Consider the following 18263-nt stretch of genomic DNA (forward strand, 5'->3'; position numbering starts at 1 on the left):
TTAAAGTACTTTATTAGACAGCTCCGGGGGTCTTCTTCCGTCTTCATGGGGTCTTCTTCCGTCTTCATGGGGTCTTCTGACAGGGCTCCTCCACTGTCTTCTGCTCTTTTGCTAGCTCTTTTACTAGCGGAGGAGGCCGACTTTCTCCTTCGTTGCCGCCGCCATCTGGGGGTCTTCTTCTGACTTCAGGGGTCTTGTCCCGCTCTTTGGTTCTTCTTGCCGGTCCTCCTCTTTCTTCTTACAGCTCTTTAACTAGCATTGGCCCGGTCTTGACACTGTCACCGCCGCCTTCTTCTTCTTTTCTTCTTCTTCTTCTTCTTCTTCCTTCCGATGTTGACACGACGCTCTCTCCAGCCATAATGGCAAGGACACGTTGTGCGGCGACTTATATAGGGATAAGGGGCGGGGTCACCGGGGATGTCACATGGTGACCCTGCTCCTTATGTCACAGTCCCGGAGGATGCTGGAACTGTGGCATCATAAGGGGGCGGAGACACCATGTGGCATCACCCGGTGACCCTGCCCCTTATCCCTATATAAGTCGCCGCACAACACGTCCCTGCCATTAAGGCTGGAGAGAGCATTGTGTCAACATCGGAAAGAAGAAGAACAGAAGAAGAAGAAAAGAAGAAGAAGGCGGCTGCGACAGCGACAAGACAGGGCCAACGCTAGTTAAAGAGCTGGAAGAAGAAAGCGGAGGTCCGGCAAGGAGAACCGAAAAGGGGACAAGCCCCCTGAAGTCAGAAGAAGATCCCGGCGGCGGCGACGTACCCCATACTCATTCACATAGGGTAGGGGGCTGGAATCTGAGGGCCCCCTTATTAAAGGGGGCTCCCGAATTCTGAAAAGCCCCCTGCCCGCAGACCCCGACACCCAACGGCCAGGGTTGTCGGGAAGAGGCCCTTGTCCTCATCAACATGGGGAAAAGGTGCTTTGGGGTGGGAGACAGCAGGGCCCCCTTCCCCAAAGCACCCACCCATGTTGAGGGTACGGCTCAGGAGGGGGGGCTTGCTCATCCCCACCCCCTTTCCTGACCGGCCAGGCTGCGTGCTCGGATAAGGGTCTGCTATGGACTTTGGGGGGACCCCATGCCTTTTTTTTGGCGTAGGGGTTCCCCTTTAAATCCATACCAGGTGAAGGGACTAGCAAGGTGTCAATCTTGCCAATGGAGGCGGCGACATTGACTTCCTTCGCTAGTTCTGTCTACCTGGAGCCACATTCAAAATGAACGGACTTTACTCCGTGTGTGGGCAAGTCCATTCATTTCAAAAGTCCGGCAGACTAGCACACAGACGGGCAGATTGTCCGCCAGACTGCCGAGTTCGGTGGACAATTTTGAGTCAAGACTTCTTTCAAAGTCCGCCAGACTTGTGGGAAGAAAAAGTCCCCCGGAGCCTACACACAAGCGAATTGTCTGCCGGACTCCAGTCCACCAGACCAAGTCCACCGGATAGTCCGATCGTGTGTACGTGGCATTAGGCATCATTAAGATGTGCGGTTGGGGGGGAGCAAAAATGCAAGGTTGAGTGACGTTTCTGCTGCTTGCTAACCTCCACCCCTTAAGATGCAGAAGGCAATGGACAGGGTTTTTACAAAGTTTACCCAACATGTAGTGATCAGCAGGCAGCAAGCCCACAAAACACTACACAATGCAGTAAATGGGGAAGGACCACAAATGAATGTGGTTTTGGCTTGTCTTCCAGCAAAAAAGATGTTAAAACAGCCTGTCAGTAGCCTCTGAAGCCCAATCTGAAAGCAGATTGGGCTTCAGAGGAAAGGGAGATTTAGACACACATCTAAATCTACCCTTATAGTGTTAGTTGGTACACCCTTGCTTATTCTATTCACCTTCTATATGTTAGGAATTTTCATACATTTTCTCTTACTACTTAACTATAATGAGCTATTAAGAGCTGGTAGCACCAGTTTTGCATTACACTAGACGCAGTATAATTAGGAACTAGTGGTGAGTAAGATGAAGAAAAACATGTTCTCAGAGGAAGACTGCTAAGAAGATAAAGAAGAAGACTGCCTGGTAAACACTATTCGTTTTTTTGTTCAACCCAGTGGACTGAACGAAAAAAAAAGGCAGATCACTGCACTAACACAGCCAATTTTAGTACAGTGATCTCCCCCGCTGTACAAATGTGTTCTGACAGGGGGTTCAACCCCCCACCAGGACACACTGATCAGTGCTCACAGCTAATTTTGCGAGCACTGATTGGATGCCAGTCGGCTACTGGTTTTCCAGCATGCCATTTCAACAGAAGCTGGCCATTCTGCTTACTTTAATTAAAGTGGAACTTCACCCAAAAGGCAAAGTTCTGCTTGTTTGCATCCCCCTCCTCTTTAACAAATGGCACTTTTTTTGGAAGGGGGGGGGGGTAGCTGATTTTGACAGGTATATTAAACATAAATCCTGCGTTTATTCACCTTAATAAATCATGGCTAAAAAATGAATACGTGACCACTAAATCAAAATAATCAAAAAATAATAATGAAATAATATGTGATAATAAAAAAGTGAATATATAACCCAAAATACGAGGGCCGCTACCCAGTAAGTCTGAATATAGGACATAAATGGTTAACTAGAAAGTGGCTAGTTGTGCTTCTCATTCAATCATCAATTCCTTAATAATCACAAATGATAAAACAAAACATTGAAACTTATAGAAAAGCAATTTTCAAGTGAGTCCATCAAAGTGATACATATTTTCAGGATCCAGTAACGACAGTCCGTTTAGATGATAGATATTCCAGTGATTGTTGAATGTGCAAAAAAAAAAACAATAAACAAAAAGTGACAGGGTGCTCGTACAAGACCATCCCCACATCAACTCATGCCTCTTACCAGAGTCTTTGGATCTCAAATTATAGAGATCTAAATAGCTTTTGATCTCCACACATCCCTGTGATTATCAGTAGGGATAAGGTATCATCCGCATATAGGTTCGGCCTTGTTATCATCCAAGAATTATATCCAATGTGGCTCCACCCTCCATGTGGAGCCACATCTGTGACGTCTGCACGCACTAGCCAACTGGAAATGTCTGCGGCATTGTTTGTTTGCTTTGTATTCCGCTGTTTTTGATCATCTTGTGCAATATATACATTTAATAAAACGGGACGGTTTTAAATACTGTACTATGAAGTGCTTCCTTCTTCCTTTACTGTATATGCATGAAAATTACTGAGGATCATTTTATATATGATGGGCTGAGCATTGTATATAATCCGTGGATGGTAACAAGGCTGAACCTATAGTGCCTTGAAAAAGTATTCATACAACCATATTTTTCTGAAATTTTTGCCCATTCTTCCTTGCAAAATAGCTCAAGCTCTGTCAGATTGGATGGAGAGCATCTGTGAACAGCAATTTTCAAATCTTGCCACAGATTCTCAATTGGATTTAGGTCAGGACTTTGACTGGGCCATTCTAACACATGAATATGCTTTGATCTAAACCATTCCATTGCAGTTCTGGCTGTATGTATAGGGTTGTTGTCCTGCTGGAAGGTGAACCTCAGCCTCAGTCAAGTATTTTGCATACTCTAACAGGTTTTCTTCTGAAATTGCTCTGTATTTGGTTCCATCCATCTTCCCATCAACACTGACAATATTCCCTATCCCTGTTGAAGAAAAGCATCCCCACAACATCACAACATGATGCTTTAATGGTGGGGATGGTGTGTTCAGGGTGATGTGCAGTGTTAGTTTTTTCGCCACACATAGAATTTTGATTTTAGCCCAAAAAGTTAAATTTTGGTCTCTTCTGAGTAGAGCACCTTCTTTCACATGTTTCCTGTGTCCCCCATATTGCAAACCATACTTTATATGGCTTTCATTTAACAATGGCTTTCTTGTGGCCTTCCATAAAGGCCAGATTTGTGGAGTGCACGACTAATAGCTATCCTGTGGACAGATTCACCCACCTGAGCTGTGGATCTCTGCAGCTTCTCCAGAGTTACTATGGACCTCTGATTAATGCTCTCCTTGCCCAGTCTGTCAGTTTAGGTGGACGGCTATGTCTTTGTTGGTTTGCAGTTGTGCCATACTCTTTCCATTTTTGGATGATGCATTGAACAGTACTCTATGAGATGTTCAAAGCATTGGGAAAGCTAAGCCTAACTGTCTCTGCCTAAAAACCTGATCCATATGTAGCAACGGCCATGTTTTATTCAGCCACTTAACAAGTGAAAAGTGATAGAAAAGAATTGTGACTTTAAGCTCTGTCAAATAATTAGCAAATACCTGTAAATTACTCTATTGAAAAAATTGTTAAAAGTGACATCAGACAATGACATGTGCTACAATACACAGGTGATGTATTGAGGATGATGGCTGAAAATAAAGAAGTGCAGTATGACTAGTAGTAGTGTAGAAGGCACCAGGCACCAGGGAGCATTAAGATGGCAGACACTGACTCTCATATACATTTTTGGTAATTGTGTCTGAAACAGAATAGAAACTGCAAGAGCTGCAAAGCACACATGGTGAAGCCTTCCAGACAACGATTCCAACATATAACTTGCAAAAAACCTTTTGCTGTAAGCTGCCATGTGTTGGAGAAATCTTGCCTTCAACAAATTGGCACAATGCAGGCCATCTCTTGGCAAAATGTCAGCTATCTTTGGTCTTGGAGGTCCTCATTAGACTGGACAAAGCCAAAGACCTTGCTACATTTGTCGCCCAATGTAGGGCTAAGGCATTGTCCTTGCAGCAGTCGTCCATAGCAACCGCACATATGCACAAATGCGCACAAATACATACAAACAAATGCCTGAAATGATATCTGAAAAAGTAGACTAGAGTTTTATATCCTGCTGAAAATCACTTTTGTGTTAAACTCCTGCTTCTGAATAATTGCATACAAAGATTTCAGTAAATATAATGAAAATGCCAGGTCCCACCGAGATTTGAACTCAGATCGCTGGATTCAAAGTCCAGAGTGCTAACCATTACACCATGGAACCTCACTGACAGGTTTTTGTCGCTGTTGTTTCATAATAACAAAAACACATAATTAATGCTAGGCATGCCATGAGTCATTGTCAGTTCAAAGTAATTACTCTTGAGAGCTTCTATAGTTTACCAGGGATATGCAATTAATGGACCTCCAGCTGTTGCAAAACTACAAGTCCCATCATGCCCCTGCCTCTGGGTGTCATGCTTGTGGCTGTCAGAGTCTTGTTATGCCTCATGGGACTTGTAGTTCTGCAACAGCTGGAGGTCCGCTAATTGCATATCCTGGTTTATACACTATTAACGATATGATAAAGAAAATTTGTCTTTTCCTTTATTATGAGATTTTGATAAACTTTTACAGGATAAGTTCACCTTTTAAAAAAAATAATAATAATAAATGCAGATTTTTTTGCAGGTAAAAAAAAATAGCATTTACTATTTTTTTTTGTAGGAACCTGATAAGAATCGCACACCCCTGATTAGCAGGGCTGCAGACATTCAATGTAAGCTGTCTGATCGTACCTCATATGGGCAGGCTGTTACACAATGACAGGAAGAATCAGTGAAGTACCTCAACTGCATCCTGGTAGTTCATTGAGAACTACAAGCCGTCAGCTGCAAAGGCTGGCAGTACTTGCAGTTCATTCACTTACAGAACTGTGTGAATGAATGACGTAGCTGTGTGGGTGAAGCCCCGCACGGCTACACTCTTTTCAAATAGTGACCGCGGGTGCAGGAAGAAGATCCCCAGCTCGCTGTCATGAGGGGGGGGGGTCGGGCAGCGGCTGCAGTAGCGGGAATGTGTTACCCGTTCCACCCTAAAAACGGGTGGAACAGGTAACATGTTCCCAAAGGTGAACTTATCCTTTAAGGGCTATGACTTGTTGCTTGACTTTCCAAAATAGGCCTGCCCCAAACTTTGGAAATTCAGACTTAGCTTAATGAAAACAATTATTAGAGGTTACATTCAGTAAATACTACATGTCAAAACAATCAGCAGACCAAGAGATTTGACAGCTAAGGTAAGCAATCTTCATTGGCTGAGGTTGGCATGGTGACCTTTTGCCTCCTGTGCCTCATTATTGGTCAGTGAAGTTGCCCATGGCAATAAATGTTCCATAGAGATGGCCATGATATGATGACAAATCTATATGTCTGCAAGTGCATCCAAAAATATGTACTTTAAGTATTACAATATGTGTGGCATTGATTAGTCTTTTGCCTACAAACTTTTACACCAAAACATTTGCTTTTGCCGTTACCTCAAAAAACTGACAACTATAGCATACCCCAGCTCCTATTTTTGGCTACTCTTATTTAAATATTAATATGAAAAGGAGATCTATGATCACTGCATACTCTTTTATATTAAAACATCAGCATTGTAATAAAAATACACACAATATGTATTTAATTTTTGATAATTTGACAATCCAATATAAGCTTACTTGTAAAATATTTTATTTTGTGAGTTGTGCCCATCTGCTGGCGATCTCTTCCACAATTTCCTTGTTTCCCTGCATGCTTTGCAGTGTCCTTTGCTGTTTACTATATATCCCATGGTAACTTGCTGCCTGCAAGCAGTGATTCCTGTACTAACTACACCTCCTGACTAGTGATGGATGAACTTCCGACGGGACGTTTCACGAACGCGGACCGCGAACGCGGCCGATAGTTTGCGAACCGTAACGTTTGCGGCGGGCCCCATTGACTTCAATGGGAAGCGAACTTTGCAAACCTACAGGTCAAATTTGCAGCCACAAAATAATTACTAGCTGTGCAAACATAGTCCCACCACATGACCAATGACATAACACATGTATGAGGTGAATCTGGGATCGACAACTACAAGCATTCTTTTTTTATATGGGAAATTGTTGTGACAATTCAGGACTGTGGAGCGCATGAAGGCAATGGAGGAGAGGGAAGGTCAGGGTAGGCAAAGAAGAGGGTGCATGAGATGATCACCAGCAGCGTGACATACAGCAATGACACCTGCACCGTGATAGAGTCATCTGACACCAGCACCGTGATAGAAAGCACTGACATCAGCAGCGTGACATACAGCAATGACACCTGCACCGTGATAGAGTGATCTGACACCAGCACCGTGATAGAGAGCACTGACATCAGCAGCGTGACATACAGCAATGACACCTGCACCGTGATAGAGTGATCTGACAACAGCACCGTGATAGAGAGCACTGACATCAGCAGCGTGACATAAAGCACTAACACCAGCACCGTGATATACAGCACTGATAGCAGCACCGTGATAGAGAGTACTGACATCAGTACCGTGATATACAGTACTGACACCTGCACCGTAAGCAGCCCCAGGAGGAAGTCAGCATAGCACAGGGATGGTGGGAGCCCCTCATAATGAGCATAGCACAGGGATGGTGGGAGCCCCACATAATGAGCATAGCACAGGGATGGTGGGAGCCCCTCATAATATGCACAGCAGAGGTACAGCCCCAGGAGGAAGTCAGCACAGCACAGGGATGGTGGGAGTCCCTCATAATAAGCAGCCCCAGGAGGATGTCAGCATAGCACAGGGATGGTGGGAGCCCCTCATAATAAGCAGCCCCAGGAGGAAGTCAGCACAGCACAGGGATGGTGGGAGCCCCTCATAATAAGCATAGCACAAGGATGGTGGGAGCCCCTCATAATATGCACAGCAGAGGTACAGCCCCAGGAGGAAGTCAGCACAGCACAGGGATGGTGGGAGCCCCTCATAATAAGCAGCCCCAGGAGGAAGTCAGCACAGCACAGGGATGATGGGAGCCCCTCATAATAAGCAGCCCCAGTAGAAATATGACACCGCTCAACCTCTTCAAAGAGAAGGGTACGGGCATATAGTATGGTGTATCAAACAGATGGTACAGCGCTCTAACTAAAATAAAATGATTACTAACATATTAAAATTAATAAAAAGTCCAAAGATAGCTTTTGAGTCAAAAAGTCCACGTGAGGAATCTTCAGTGGTATACAGTCAGTTCATGCATAAAGTGACTTAGTGCCAAGGGGGGGACCACCACCAATGGTAAAATTGGCTGCTCACCTCATCATATGGACCCTTTAAATTACAGAGGGTCGTATGCACGTAAATATCAACTCGTCCAATCGCTGTACTCCTCTCCGACAATATCCGACCGATTCACAAATGAAAACACAGCTTTCTCCCATTCAGAGTCAAATGAACTGACACGTTCGTGGAAAACCCACACTGGATCAGTATATAGCAGTATTCACAATTCCTCAGACCATGTGGATAGAAAGACAGGCCATAGTGCTCTCCATAGAAAAACGTTTTAATGATGAATATACATAAAAAACACACTTACAATAACGAAGCTTCATACGTTCGTTAAAATGATCAATGACCGCGGGTGATGTCACGTGATCTCCGTCCGTACGTTACGTCCCTATGGGCGGGACTTCATCAGCGGACACAGTCAAAAGACAAGTTCCATGGCATCATGCAAAACAATGGTTCGAGAAGAACAGTGTCACAATGCAGAAACAATCACATGCAGGATGTATAAGCAAAATACCAATACCAAGGATGTAGTCCAAATCCTATATTCATGGATTGTGTCATTGTAAAATTAGACACTATTTAGTCACTTTGCCTATAGAGAATGCAGTGTATTGTAAAATATGAAAAAATACCTGGAACTGTCTAAATATTTTTTTTTCTTTTTAAAGCATAAATCTAGAAAAACAGAGAGGGAAAGAAGATTGAAAATTGAAAGAGGTAAAAGAAAAAGCGAGGAAGATGAAAGGGTTGGGGAAAGGGAAGGAAGGAACGGGGGAATAAGGAAAAGGATCAGGAGGGGGTTTAATCTGTGGTATCGTACTCAAGGAGTGCTTGTCCCTCTGCAGAGAGGACAAACATGTTCCACAATGTCCATGGTTTGGAATAGCGTTCATTTTGTTGATTGGATGAAAGGACAAGGTCTTCCATCTTATTTATTTCCTCAACCTTTTTAAGTCAAAGACCGATTGTCGGTGGCTGTGGACTTTTCCATTGTAGGGGGATTCACATTTTAATGGTGTCAAGGAGATAGCGAATAACAGATTTCTTATAATATTTTGCTGGAATGTTGGAGGCATGAAGCAGAAAAAAGGCTGGGTCCTCCGGAATCAGACGTTCTGGGACCTTTTGAGTAATTTTCCGAACCTCCTTCCAAAACTGCTCGAGCTTGGGGCATGACCAAAAAATATATAAGAGCATCCCCCTTAGCATCTCCAGCATAAGTCAGTAGTCATAAGGAAGAATCTATGTAACCGAGAGGGTGTATGATACCATTGTGTCATAATTTTAAAATTAGTTTCTTGTATCTTCGTACATATGGATGACCTATATACGAAATGAAGCGTACTGTTTTGTTGACTTACAGAGAAATACGGTTATGATCTTGCTCCTATTGAACTAGAAATTTAGGCAAATTACCGCAAACGATTTTAATTATGTTGCAACGCCCATGAGTGAAGCCCAGAACGCCATGTGTCTAGTAGAGCGCATATTTTCTTTAAAAGTGACGGGTAACTGAGGTAAAAAAAAATCGAGAATTTGGGGGGAATGAGTGTACCTAAATATTTCAATGCTGAGTCAGTCCGATTTAATTTAAAATTATAAATAGATAACCTACCATATGTCTTGAATTTGCAGAGAGGATTCAGGAGCGAAACTAGGGGGTTGGTAAGAGAAAACATCATGTCATCGGCATACGCAGAAACCTTCCATTGGGTACCACTGACATCAATACCTTTAATGTCGGGGTTAGAACATACCTTGCATAGGAAGGGTTCCAGCGATAAAGCAAAGAGGAGCGGTGACATTGGGCAACCCTGTCTCATTCCGTTGGTGATTGAAAAGCTCTCCGACAAGATCCCATTAGCTTTAACTTGTGCAGCAGGGTTAGAATATATCTTGGAAATCCATTTTAGCATAGTAGTGGCGTAATATCCTCCCACCCATTGGCTGAATATAAGTGTCATCAATCCCAGAAGTCAACAGGCATCCTCCGGGTTGAAATGTGATTGACAGATTGCCATAACACTGGGGGCAGGTACTTCCACCGCTGCCGCCATGGCTATGGCAACCTGTTCTGAACAAATTGAGCTGCTCAGTGTCGTTACTGCACAGGCGCAAAATCGGAAGGTGAATGTTGGGTGGCCAGCTGCACCGAATCCCAAAAATAGACATAAAAGCTAGCTTCAGATGCCCACATTCTAGATGGCCCCCTGCCTACTTCCAAGATCAGGTAAAGATTTAAAGATTTAAAAGTAACCTGCATAAATACAGTTGTAAAAGTAGTCTAATATAAATATAAAAAAATAACGATCACAGGGGATTAAATATGAAGTACTTCTGCGCTGCTATGGACCTCACAACCAACCAAAATGAATGTACACAATAAATACCAAAGAATAATAAATCACCCTAAAAATAGACATGAAAAAGCTGCAACCATTATCAAGTGACCTCAACACTCTAACACAAATAATAATAATAAAAATGAGAAGCTATACAGCAAAAATAGACAAATATGCATGAATTGCTCACAGGGGAGATTTTAGAAAAGATCTGTTATGGGGACTGCAACTCCGCTTTAAGCTAGAGGCCAGGATTTTGAAGCATTATAAACAAGAAACTATGGCTAATCCCATAATGCTGTCTCTTTTGCTCCAGTCCTGTTCCTGTTCCTTAGTAAAACTAAAAGCTAGGCTTAACTGACTGCCTAAAAACCTGATCCATATGTTGCAATGACCATGTCTCACTCAACCACTTAACAAGTGAAGAAGTGTGATAAAATGGAATTGTGACTGTTAGCAAAGCCAAATAAATAGCAAATACCTGTAAATAACTATTGAAAAAAGTGTGACATCAGACAGTGACATGTGCTACAATACACAGGTGATGTATTGAGGATGATGGCCTGAAAATGAAGAAGTGTGGTATGAATAGTAGTAGTGTAGACTTTGAACACCACTGTTATGCCGTGTAAACGCAAGCGTTATTTTCGTCTGAATAAACTCTGAAGGTTTCTCCGACAGAATTCCACTCAAGCTGTCTTGTATACACACGGTCACACCAAAGTCTGACCCTCAAGAACGCAGTGGCATCCAACACGTACGACGGGACTAGAAAAAGGAAGTTCAATACCGAGTAGCCAATAGCTTCCATCTCTTATTTGCTTCAGAGCATGTGTCGTTTTCGGTACGTCAGTCAGAACAGCATGCAGATGAGCGGTTTTCCCGATAGGAATTGGTTCCGTCTGAAAAATTTTGAAATTTCCCCTTTTTTTAGGTCCGTCAGAATTTTTGATGTAAAAAGTCAGATGGGGCATACACACGATCGGAATATACGATGAAAAGCTCCCGTCTGACTTTTCCTGTCGGAAATTCCGCTCGTGTGTACACATCAATAGTATACTGAGGTCCAAGGATGATGAAGAAAATGAAGACATGTTGCTACCACTGAAGGCACCAGGAAGCACTAAGATGGCAGACACACATATAAATTTTTGGTAGTTGTGTCTGATTTTGTAACCTTTGAATGGCTTGAACAAGGGGTGACAAAACAGAATAGAAACTGCAGGAGCTGCAAAGCACACACGATGAAGCCTTCCAGACAACAATTCCAACATAAAACTGGCACAGAACCTTTGCTGTAAGCTGCCAAATGTTGGAGAAATCTTGCTTTGAATAAATTGCAGGCCATCTCTTCAACATGGCAAAATAATTCAATTCAACAGGACAAGTTGATCTTTAGTGTTTTTTAATTATGTTTAGTAATTTCTAAGGGCGTCAGCAACTCCCTATACTGGTACTATTATGCCCTGTACACACAATAGGATTTTCCGACAACAAAATCCATGGGATTTTTTCAGACGGATGTTGGCTCAAACTTGTCTTGCATACACATGGTCACACAAAGTTGGTTGGAAATTCTGAACATCAAGAACGCGGTGATGTACAACATGTGCAATGAGCTGAGAAAAATGAAGTTCAATACCAAGTGCTGCTCTTCTGCTTGATTCCAAGCATGCGTGGCACTTTGGGAAACGTATTTTGTTGCCGGAAAATTTGAGAACTAGATCTCAAATTTTGTATGACGGAAATTCCTATGGAACGTGTGTGATGGAGCCTACACAAGGTCGGAATTTCCGACAACAAGGTCCTATCACGCATTTTCCATCGGAAAATCCTATCGTGTGTACAGGGCATTACAGTTTTGTTTTTCTCTGCCAGCCTAAGGGTTTATGTACTCTAGAGCTTGTCCAGAATGATGCCTCTAGACATCTACTAATAAGGCCTCTTACACACTGTAGCCTTTTTACTGAGCTAAAATACAGCACACTATTTTTAATATGCCTATATATACATTTAATAAAAACATTTTTGAAAAATCTACATTTTTGGTCAGTAATTTATGCCTCATTCACGCAAATGTGCATTAATGTGCACAAATACGTGAAAATTTGCATATTATACAGAATGTGATGCCACATACACACGACCGTACTTTCTGGCAGAATAGGTCAGACGGAATCATTCCGTCGGATAGTCCGATCGTGTGTGGGATAGTCCGTTCATTTTTCTTTAAAAATTTTTAGATGAACCTAGAAATAGAACATGTTTGAAATCTGTCCGACGGACTCAATTCCTATTGGGAAAATTGTTCATCTGTATGCTGGCCCGACGGACCAAATATGACACAAGGGCAGCTATTGACTACTGGCTATTGAACTTCCTTTTCTAGTCCAATCGTACGTCATCACTCTCAAAATGCACGGACTTTCGAACTGAATTTAGTCCGTTCGTGTGTGGGCAAGTCCGTTCGTTCAGAAGTCCATCGTAACTCAGTCGAAAGTCCCTCTGGAAGACCGTCGAACCTTTTCTGCCAGAAAGTCCGGTCGTGTGTACGCGGCATGAGAATAAGTTTGTGTGAAAAAGCACGAGTGCGTGCAAAAAATGCACGACTGCACATATGCACAAATGCGCATAAATACATACCAAAAAAATGCCTGAAATTATATCAGAAAAAGTAGAGTAGAGTAGAGTAGAGTTTTTTTTTTTTCAATTAACTTTTTTTTTTATTATTTCCAACAATGCATTACACATCATGCTGAAGTACATCACATCAGTTCCACAAGAAAGAAAATAAGCTAACATTGGGGATCTTCTGCCCATTGAATCAGGTAGAGCCCTCTGGGACAGGTATAGACCAGGTCAGAAAGACTCCTCCTCAATCAACCGGGCCAGTACTGGAAGTAAATATACAGCGCCAACCGTCACGTTGTCCAGCAAAGGAGCCCAATAGCTAGTTACTGATTTCCATTAGGTCTTCTAACTACTCACACCTGTCGCTGGTATCAAAGCATCTTTCTAAAGGAACCATAGGGCACTTGAAAACGAGATCAAAAGAGATTGGAGAATCAAGAAGAAAGAGAGAAGGAGAGAGGAGGTAAGCGAAAAAGAAAAGAGGGGAGAGCAAAAGCGAGAGTATAGGAGATAGAAGGAATGAGAGAAGAGAGAACTGTTAGGAAATAGAAGAGGGACGAGGGATAAGGGGGGGGGGGGCGGGGGAAGGAAAGGGGGGGTAAGCACCGTGTGTGGTCTCCACATCAAATCACAGCCGGTCCTCTCGAAGATTCCATGGGGTCCAAACCAAATCGTGGGCCTCCATCCGATCCTGTATCCTGGCGGTCATCTTCTCCATTAGTTCCACGTCATTGATTCTAGTATGGAGCGCACCAAGGGTGGGGGGCTGTACTTTTTTCCAATTTAGGGCAATTAAACACCTCGCCGATGTCAAGATATGTCTGGACAGTTTCTTTTGGGACTTCGTCAATTTAGGGAAGGGGATGCCCAACAGGAAATTTTTGGGGTCCAGTGCCACCTGCTGGTCCAGGACAGTAGTCAAGAGGCGCTGGACCTCTTCCCAAAAGGGGGTTACGAGGGGGCATTGCCAAAAGATGTGGAACAATGTACCCCTGTGGGTTAAGCATCTCCAGCATCTGTTGGAGGAGGTGGGGTAGATGGCGTGTAGAACGTCCGGGGTCATGTACCAAAAAAATTAAATTTTATACGCATTCTCCCGGTAGAGCGTGCACATAGAGCTTTTGGAGGCCTGGGACCATATCAGCTGCCACTGCTCCTCTGTAATCTCCCCGCCCAACGCTTCCTCCCACTTGAGCATGTAGGTATGCTTGCCTTTCATAGCTTTAGGGGGAGCGTTGATTATTTTATAAATGGCAGATATCAATCCTCTCTGGGCAATGCCCGCCAGGATTACAGTCTCAAAAGCGGAGGGCGGGGAAAAACGCAGGTCAGAGGATATGGTCTGGGCATAGTGGCGTATCTGTAAATAACTGTAAAAACTCTGTCGTGGGAGGTCAAATTTAGATTGAAGGTCAGCGTAGGAGTGCAGTCTCCGTGACCTAGGGTCCACCAGGGTTCCCAGATGGAAAAGATTCCGGGATGACCACGGATGCGACATCAGGTATGTCAGGCTATCTGGCACCTTAGGATGAAATAGAAAGGAGGTCAGGAGCGACTTATCCGAGGATAACTCTTGGATCTTGGAGAGCCTACGCCATAGGCCCTGCAGGTGTGCCATAGTTCCCAGAAGTTGGGCCCGAGGGATCAAAGCTGCTGCGCTCCAGAGCATACTATTAGGGTGAGCCGGGGCCAACCAAAGTTTCTCGATTTCCGTCCATCTATTGTATGACCTCTGGGTAAACCAGGAGGTCACTGCTCGGAGCTGGGCTGCCTGATAATACTTAATAAGGTCCGGAAACGCCAGACCCCCGTCTGAGCGGGAGGCCGTCATAACAGAGCGAGGAATTCTATGGCGTTTGTAATTCCACGCGAAATTGAGCAGATCTGCTTGCATTTTTTTCAGATGATGGTAAGGTATGGGGATAGGAAGGGTCTGGAACAGGTAAAGGAGTTTCGGAAGGATCGTCATTTTTACTGACGCTATCCTACCAAAGAGGGAAATTTGGTGCTTCCGCCACCGGGAAAGTAGCTGCCTGATGGTGCCATACAAGGGCGGGAAGTTTGCCTGATACAGGGAAGCAAATGTCGGGGTAATATGTATCCCCAGATATTTCAAGGAGGAGGTTTTCCAGTGATATGGGAAAGTGGATCGAAGATGATCCACCTCCAGGGGGGGAATGTTTACTGGGAGGGCTTCTGATTTTGAGGCGTTGATTTTATAACCTGAAAGGGCGCTGTATCGTTCGAGCTCCTTGTGTAAATTGGGCAGGGAGATCCTAGGCTGGGTCAGGGTAAGGATCACATCGTCCGCAAACAGCGAGATCTTGAACTCCCTCTCCCTGACCGGGATGCCCCTGATATCCCGGTTCCGCCTAATAGAGGCCGCCAGGGGTTCCACGCAAAGGGCAAACAACAAGGGCGATAGGGGGCATCCCTGGCGTGTGCCATTAGAAACAGAGAAGGCCAAAGAAGTAGCAAAGGGGGTCTTAACTTGTGAGGACGGATTGGAGTAGAGGTGCCGTATAGCCTGCAGGAACGGTCCCCTCATCCCCATGTAAGTCAACGTGGCGAACAGGAAGGGCCACCCCAGCCTATCAAAAGCCTTCTCCACATCCAGACTCAGGAGCAGAGATGGTATGCCCCCCCTATTCGCCACGTCGACCAAATCTATAACCTTACTGGTGTTATCACCAGCCTGGCGGAGGGGGACAAATCCCACCTGATCTTTATGTACGAGGGAAGGGGGGACCATGTTAAGCCGCAGGGATAGGAGTTTGGTAAAAAATTTCAGGTCCGCGTTTAGGAGTGCAATAGGCCTGTAGTTGGCACAGAGGATGGGATCCTTATCTGGTTTGGGTATCAGAGTGAGAAAGGAGCGTTGCATATCAGGGGGGACCGGGGTAGTCAGCAAGAATGCATTAAACAGTCTGCACATGTGTGGGAGCAGTAGGGGTAGGAACGATTTATAATATTCATAGGGCAGGCCATCCGGGCCCGGAGATTTATGAGCCGGTAATGACTTGATGGTTAATTCTATCTCCTCCTCCGTAATGGGCTTATTCAAGGAGGCTAGGTCCTGGGCTCGAATGGAGGGGATCCCGCTATCTGTCAGGTATTGTTGCATACGTTGGGAGAGCTCCGCCGGCAAGGGAGCACTAGGGATGTCGCGACTGTTGTACAGCTCCTCATAGAAGCTCGCAAACGTGTCCACGACCTCCTTAGGGTGGGAGACCACAGTATTGATCTTAGTTTTAATCTGGTGCGGAGTGGATAGGAGGTTTTTATCTCTAAACTTCCTCGCTAAAAGAGAGTGCGCTTTGTTGCCCCTATCGTAAAACGTCTGCCTAATCCGCAAGAGGGTCTTTTCCACCCGACGTAGCGCCAAATCCCTAAGTGCCATGCGGAGCTTCGTTATCTTTCGGAAGGTGCGCAAGGAGGGGGAGGCTTGCATGTCCCGTTCCATTTGCCCGAGCTCCCCTTCCGTTCGCAGTTTAGTGGCCTCGACGTCTTTCTTCAACGCTGAAGAAAGGGCCATGCACTTACCGCGGATGACCGCTTTATGGGCCTCCCACAACGTGGGGAGGGTGACATCCGGGGTTGCATTTTCGGCAAAGTAGTATTTCAAGGCCGAGACCAATTCTGCCTGGGAGGGGAGATGTTGCAAGAGGAAAGTGTTCAGCTTCCAATTATAGGGCCTAACCACCGGGGCACCGAGATCCAGCGTTAGAAGTATCGGAGCGTGATCCGACCATGAAATCGGTAGGACATGGGCACTCCGGACCGACCACAAAGTAACATTGTTGGTGAAAAAGTAATATATAGAGTGCAACTGATGGGGGGGCCGAGTAATAAGTATACTGCCTATCTACCGGGTGAAGAGCTCGCCAGGCGTCGAAGAGAGCATGTCGCCGGGTTAGTTGGCGGAAAAGTTTGGAGTCTCTAAGTGCTTTGGCCGAGGGCGGCCGGGGCAGCGCCGCCTGGCGATCCGCAGTAGCCGAATGGGCCAGATTGAAGTCACCCCCCACCACTAGGTAGCCGTGGGCCGATTTAAACAGTTGCAGCAGGAGTTTAGAGAGAAAACTGTGTTGACGAGTGTTCGGGGCGTATAAGGTACACAGGGTGATCGGGTGGGACCTCCATGTGCCTTTAAGTATCAGGAATCCACCCTTGGGATCACTGTAATGATCAAGGTAGGTAAATGGGGAACCATGACGAATCAGGATGGCCACGCCCGCTCTCTTATGGGACCCTGAGGATAGATAGGCGAGAGGGAAATATCTGGAGGCAAAAGCAAAAGAACCCCCTTTATCGAAATGTGTCTCCTGAACTAGGACAATGTCTGCACCTGACTGCCTGAATTCCCGCAGTGCCAGATGCCGTTTCTTGTTGGAATTTAAGCCGTGAACATTTAAGGATAAAATTTTAGCCATCGGTCATGTCAAGGGGGGGGGGGGGGAGTGGACGAATTCTTACCCGGTCACCGCCGCTCCGGACGACCGCCAGGAGCCAGGAGCTTGCTTGTTCCGGTGGAGAGAGCCGACGGGATAGGTCTCGACGTCTGCGGATCCCAGTGGTGGGGAGGTAGGGAAGGGAAGGGGGGGAGAGAAATAGAGAAAGAGAAAAGAGAAAAGAAGAGAAGGTTAGAACAGCAAACAAAAGAACACATATGAAACAGGCAGTCATTATGCAACAAAACATACAACCACATGAGACCATGAACAGGCAACTCGCTCAGGTCTAGTCGGATTCCCAGGGGGCCACCAGAACCCGAACCCGAGGGCCGGGCCTGGCGGCCACATGGGAGTCCTGCTCCCCCCGTTGAACTCTGCAAATGGAGTGGGCGGCTAGAAACGGGAGAGAGCAGAGGAGATGCAAACGCGATACCAATCGCCAGACATCTCCTAGGGTCCTGGACGCATAGCCAATGTGCCCGGGAGGGGAGGGGGTGACACAAAAACATAAGGAAACCCACTTTCTTGGGTCTCCCACGTGAACCAGCCTATATGTAGCATGGCAATAAGAGGGCACCTAGAGGGACAGGAAGGGGACTCGGGGGGCTGAACCTGCGGGCAGGTTTGTACTGTCCAGACAGCGGTCTGTAGGCCAACCAACAAACAAAACGGGCCTTGTTCCCTTTCGCCACTTGGGCAAACGGAATCAAAAAAGAGAAAAAGGTATGAAAAAAATAGTTACTGCGCTAAGCTTCAGCCATGTCCTTGACGGGCGGATTTTTTTGGCGCTTCCCGGTTTCGAGGGCGTTGTCGGGAGGGGACCTTCTG

General features: G+C 45.3%; 1 non-coding gene across 1 annotated transcript; it reads right to left on the reverse strand.

The window, feature by feature from the left end:
* Positions 1 to 4904: 4904 nt before the first annotated feature.
* On the reverse strand, positions 4905 to 4976 carry TRNAQ-UUG (transfer RNA glutamine (anticodon UUG)). Its single transcript has one exon. It is a non-coding gene; the product is annotated as a tRNA-Gln (tRNA).
* Positions 4977 to 18263: the final 13287 nt, after the last annotated feature.

Source organism: Lithobates pipiens, unplaced genomic scaffold (assembly GCF_037356315.1).
Source record: "Lithobates pipiens isolate NorthernLeopardFrog02 unplaced genomic scaffold, aLitPip1_a1.2 Scaffold_3, whole genome shotgun sequence".
NCBI classification, from domain to species: Eukaryota; Metazoa; Chordata; class Amphibia; order Anura; family Ranidae; genus Lithobates; species Lithobates pipiens.